Raw genomic sequence first — 6,421 nt, 5'->3', positions numbered from 1 at the left:
CTGACAGTCTCTGAAAGATCCAGATTGATCAAAGCAATTAGAGAGCCCACTCAAATCCAAAAGAAGGTGATTGTTGGAGGTGAGTCCTTCATTATGGACTTAATGTTTATGTCCCCCTAAGAATCCTATTTTGAAATCTTACCCCCCAATATGATGCTTCAGGAAACAAGCTTTTGTGAGGTAATTATGACATGAAGGTGGAACCCTCATGAAGGGATTAGTGATCTTGTCAGAAGAGACACAAGAGAGCTTGCTTCCTCACTCTTTCTCCTCCAAGTGAAGATATAGCAAGAAGACAGCTATTCAAAAGCCAGGAAGTGGGCTTTTGTCAGAATTCAGTCATGCTGCCATGCTGAGCTTTAGCTTCCTGCCTCCAGAACCACAAGAAATAAATATTTGTCATGTAAGTCACCCAATTGAAAGTATTTTTGTTATCACAGCCTGAACTAAGACAATCTCTCAATGGCATGATTATTAAAAATTCTGGCCATATCTAATTCACCACAGTAACCATCTAGGCTCTTCTTTCAAGGCTAAAAGCTGTCCTCCCAGTGCCTTCTTATTATATAATTATAGGCAAAGTAAAGGAGTGAAAACTCGTGTTTTCTGATTCTTACAGAAATGGAGGAAAGTATTCCCACAAGTAGGCTTAAGTTGCTGGTGACATTTGACTTAGACAAGCTACTCTTGTATTTGAATACTATTCAACTTTCATAAACTATGAGTTAGAGGGGATGCCTGAGTGGCTCAGTGATTGAGCTTCTGCCTTTGGATCAGGTTGTGATCCTAGGGTCCTGGGATCGAGTCCTGCATCAGGCTCCCCTATAGGGAGCCTGCTTCTACCTCTGCCTCTGTCTCTGCCTCTCTCTCTGTGTGTATCTCATGAATAAATAAATAAAATCTTTAAAAAAGAAAATCAGAGTTAGGGACTATTATCATGTTACTGTAATAATTTTCTTCCTTTTAAGTGTCTTGATTCCTAAAAGTCCATAACAGCTGTATTAGCCAAACTTTGTCAGTGTTAGATATAGTTACTATCTAAAATAATGAGAAAGTAATAACAGTATTAATTGTTCTCATACAGCTTATATCTTTATGGTAGGGTGCAAGCAATCAACATTTATCAATCAATAAATTATTAAATGCTAGAAACTGTGGAAAAATCAGGAAGACAAAGAGCACATTATTATTGATACATGCCAGAACCAAAGACAAAACAGTTATAAGTAAATTACTTTTAAAATATAAAAAAATAAAATAAAAAAATAAAATAAAATAATAATAAAATAAAATAAAATAAAATAAAATAAAATAAAATAAAAAATAAAATTATGGGCAGCCCAGGTGGCTCAGCGGTTTACCAATTGCCTTCAGCCTGGGGTGTGATCCTGGGGACCCTGGATCGAGTCCCATGTTGGGATCCCTGCATGGAGCCTGCTTCTCCCTCTGCCTATGTCTCTGCCTCTCTCTCTCTCTCTCTCTCTCTCTCTCTGTTTCTCATGAATAAATAAATAAAGTCTTTAAAAAATAATAAAATAAGATATAAAATTATTTTCAGGATACTTCATCAGTGATAGATATAACAAAGTAAGTAGAATACTCTCCTTTCAAAAGAAATGATACAAATTTTAAAAAGTGACTATTTTAAATTATTGAATTTATGTTTCAGAAATATTTAGAACCTTACCATCCCATGTACAAGAAATATGATTTAAGGATAACACTACACATGTCTATTTCTAATTAAAGCGCTAAATAATTATGTGCCGGTGCCCACATTTTTCAAAATCATATGCAAAAAATTTGTGTATTTGCAATGCCCAAATATACATCAGTGAAAGAATGCTATTTTCATCTTTTAGTGCTAAAATAATAAACTAGTATTTATTTTTCCTGTTAAATATTGAAGCCAATGTACTTTTTATGGATGAATTCCAGCAGTCTAAATCAAAGTGATGAGACCTTTATTATTATCAATCTTCAGGCATGAGAACTTTGGTATCATAATGACAAGCCCTACAGTCTTCCTCCAAGTAGTGCACTACATTCATGACATGCCATTTGATGAGGGTTGATATGAGGACATAAGGCAGGCATAAAAAATGACTGTTCATGCTAATATCCCATCAAATTCATGGAAAACAACATTTAACTACATCAGATGAATTTTTCCATTTCCACAATTGCATGATATGAAGTGTTCCCTTTCCCTTCTTTCTTTCCCCCTCAATCCCCCCATCCTTTTTTTTTTTTTTTGGTTATTGTTGTACAGCTTTTCATAATGCAGAAACAAACATATGTAAGCGTTAGGATAAAATATATCTCCCCCTTTTTTCCCCTCTCAAATACATGCTTTATTTTTCTTTGCAGGTATACCTAATATATTCATCAGTATAGCTTACAAATTTAACAAAATATTATGAATATAGCACACAAGATTACCCTTTATGTAGATAAAATTAAATCTCCTTTGAAGGTGATGCCCATGGGGTGCCTGGGTGGTTCAGTTGGTTAAGTGCCCGACTCTTGATTTTGGCTCAGGTCATGATGTCAGGGTTATGAGACTGAGCCCTGACTTGGGCTCAACGCTGAATATGGAGTCTGCTGAAGATTCTTTCTCTCCTTCTGCCCCTCCCCCTCTCTTTAAGTTAAAAATAAAGTGATATCCACTGTGTCTTATCTCTACCTTGCCTTGGAATTAGGTGAGTTTAGCATTTACAATTTCTAGAAGTTTCCCCCAAGGAAAGCACGTATAATGGAGGCAAAAGAACCATGAAACAAATGAAGAATATTATTACTTTCAATTTTTACAGTATCTAAATGCAAATCTACTCTTCACAGAGTTTGTCAATTCACCTACATTAAGGTATGAATGACTAATCAGTATAAATTTTTGCTATCACCCAAGGTAGCTACATTTAATGAGCCCAGAATTATTTCCCAAAATTTGTTCACAGAACATGAGGCATTGATGAATAGGGTGAACAGATTTATGATGCTTTTTTTTTGCAGATTGCAAATAGGAGTCTTTTGGGGGCCTTTGAAACCACATTATGCACACAGTTGTCTATTCATAATACCGACAGTGTCTCGAAATGAAACAACTGCTTTCCTAATGGAATTGGCATAGAGAAATACGTTCAGTATTTATATTTGTCTTTTATGTGAGTATGAAATATTTTCCAGGCAACCATATTTGGAATTTTGTATCTCCTTTCTGGTAAAGTGAATCTTTTCATAGCACTTCTTTGAAATGTGTAATAATAGTCAAAGGTGAACTGAATTCTTAAATGTTAATAAATTTTATGCTTTCTTTAGATTTTGATATTTGTAGCATCCAGTTGCCTAACTAGTCTAAAACAGAGAGATACAGAGATAAATAAATAAAGCAAAACTTATTCTGCTGTCAATATTGAGCATCATTATAAGGGCTGAATTAGTGTCTTTTATAGAAATTGAGAAAATACTCTCATCTGATTTCCTTTTTTTTTTATTCCATTCAGCCCTTTGGCTAGTAAGAATACTTATTAAAATAAAAACCTATTTTATGTTACAAATTTCTTCTTTTTACGTGCAATGTGAAATAGAAATTTGAGGATGTTTCAAACCAATTACTTCTAGTATTCCTCTACCATTCTGGGATATTTGATGATTTCTATCTCCCTTAAGGATTTGAATGTCTCGGTAAGATTTCACCCAAATTCGTAAAAGCCTTTTAAAATGTTAATTTTAGAGTGATCAGTCATGACCTTTTTCTGTGACATACCATCAGTTTTCACGTCTCAGATATGCCTATAAATCCAATGTTTCCAACTACCGAATCCAAATCACAAAGAGGCCTAAACAGTTCAGGGAGCTCATACACTTCATAATAGGAAGTCAACAAAAATGACCACCGTGGGCTGTTGGTAGGTGCTGTGAAGGGACTAGGAGGTAAGACCAGCACACTTAACTGTGCCTTTGGAAATAAAAGAAAGAGGGTTGGTTTGGGAGAAACACGAGTGGGGAAAGATGGGGTTCCAGGATTAGTTACATGGTGAGAACCTCTGAGATTCAGTACACAGACAGGGACACTTCCCTGAAATTTGACTGACCATAAAGCCATGGTCCACAGAGAAATAGAAACTAGGCTTCATCTCTTTCCTAAGTGATTCTCTTCCTTCCTTTCTATCGATCCTTTCTATGTATTTATTCCTCTCTACGCTCACACATTCCCTATGATACTTGCAGTGATAAATATAGCCAGACATTGGTTTAGGTGGTAAAAACAGACTTTTTTCAGCAACTACTGACAGTAGGGGCAAGAGCTGAGATCATTTTGTTTTGTGCAGTGGTGACTGGCAGTTTGAAAGGGAGAAGAAGAGAGAGGGAGTGTGAGCTCCATAGTGTCAGAGACGTATAAAAGCACAAAGGGTTGGTCAGTGTAAATGTGATTAGGCAAGCTGTGTCTGCCAGCTGGCCATTATCCAAGTTAGGATTCCATCCTCCCACAGCCTGGGAGAGAGAGAGAAAGGCCTTACCCTTCTTAATGACTGCATTTCAAAGGAATGGTTCTCAACTCCTCTCCTTGAGAGAGAGAGAGAGATGCTTCTGAGTTGCAAGAGACACATATTCACAACTGTAAGCTCTTTTTAATAAATGCTCTCAGAAAGGGAGGTCAGAGGCCTATCATGGGTGATGCTAGAATAAATAGTAAATTTTCCTAGAGCGTTGATCTTTCTCACACAGATGCTCTTTGGGGAGTAGGGTATATGCCACCCAAGGGACCAGGCCTTATGCTTTTAGAAGCCATGCTAGAGTTTGGTCACATCTCTTAGTGCAGGGTTTGGATGAAATTGTTATGTGCCGAGACTTTGGCCATTCTCAGTCCATCTGATGTCCTCATTTCAAGGATAGAGGGTAGCAGGTGACCTAATTTCTAACTTCCTCAATGCCTGTGTAGCAAAAGAAGGCTGTCAATTGAAATTTTAGTGAGAAGAAGTAATAAGGAAAGTCCTTTGTCAATAGGCTCATCTGAAATTTGACTCCTTTATAATAATACATTTTCTGGAATATGCAAGCCTGACCCTTACCTGTGATTTTGTCCAGAAATCACTGCAGAAAGACACTTACTGGTCTTTTGTTATCCATTTCAATGAGATATGTTTTTATGCAGTATTTGAATTTTCAGCTTTTTAACTCACCATTTATGTAAGTGCATAATGTGTTTTAACCATACAGTTATGGTTAGTAACATTAAATCATAACAAATGATATATTGCCATACTAAAATGTATATTTAAAGTATAATTTCCCTTTTAAGTTCTAATCACAAGATGAGTATAAGGTAACTAAATAACAATCAGATGAAAAGAAATTAGTTTATAACACATATAGCACTAATAGCCCTTTTCTTCTCACTTTTAAAGATAACCAGTCCAATCACTTCATCTATTTTATTTATTTATTTTAATTTATAATTTTTTAATTTTTTAGTTTTTTTCACTTCATCTATTTTAAAACTTAACTTCTGAAAGTTTTATTTATTTTTTAAATATTTTATTTTTAATGTTTTTTTTTTTTCATGAGAGAGTGTGAAAGAGAGAGAGAGCACAGGAAGGAGGATGGTTAGAGGGAGAGACAGGTCAGATGTGGGGCTCGATCCTGGGACTCCAGGATCATGACCTGAGGCAAAGGCAGATGCTTAACTGGCTGGGCCACCCAGGCTCCCCTAACTTCTAAAAAATTTTAAAGGCAATGAATGCATTGATAAGTCAATTCAGTTTTTTTGTGGGGAAAAATCATGTATCATCGTGGCATTTTGCTCTATTAACCTGTGATGTCCATCCCAAAGGAACAAATCCATAGTTAAAGATTAGATAACAGGGAAAAGAGATTTAATATTTAAAAATTAACTGGTTCTCACTGTGAGTTTTGGTTCACATCAGAGAGCAAGATCTCATCTCTTAGGTGAGCCTTCCATTCGGGAGGCTTCTGTGGGCCGTGGCTGGCTAGAAAAGCTCTTACCGTCCGTCAGTCTTTCTTAGTTTAGCACAGTTTACTCTCTTCCAGATGCCATCCAAAGAACTGCTTCATACTTGCTCCTGACACTGGTTCAGTTCTCAATCATCAACTTGTTCCAGATCTAGTCAGCAAATTCATATATGTTTTTCTTCTGCTCACCACTTTATTCACTAATTATTTATTTTATGAAACATCATTCTCTGATCTGATGAGCATGGCATTATTGCACAGTTTTTATATAAGGATTATCCTATGGGATTTCTACGCAAGTCATTTAATAAGGCATGCTATTTTCTAGTTGTATTCTTCACTGAAGAATTAATTCATCCCATTTAAAACCTGATGGCAAATTTCCTTTGCTTTTTGGCAGGCTAGCAGGCAGTGAAAATAATGTGAATCAACACTTATGTGGTGCCTA

Source organism: Nyctereutes procyonoides, unplaced genomic scaffold (assembly GCF_905146905.1).
Source record: "Nyctereutes procyonoides isolate TBG_1078 unplaced genomic scaffold, NYPRO_anot_genome, whole genome shotgun sequence".
NCBI classification, from domain to species: domain Eukaryota; kingdom Metazoa; phylum Chordata; class Mammalia; order Carnivora; family Canidae; genus Nyctereutes; species Nyctereutes procyonoides.
This window is presented reverse-complemented; position numbering follows the sequence as displayed.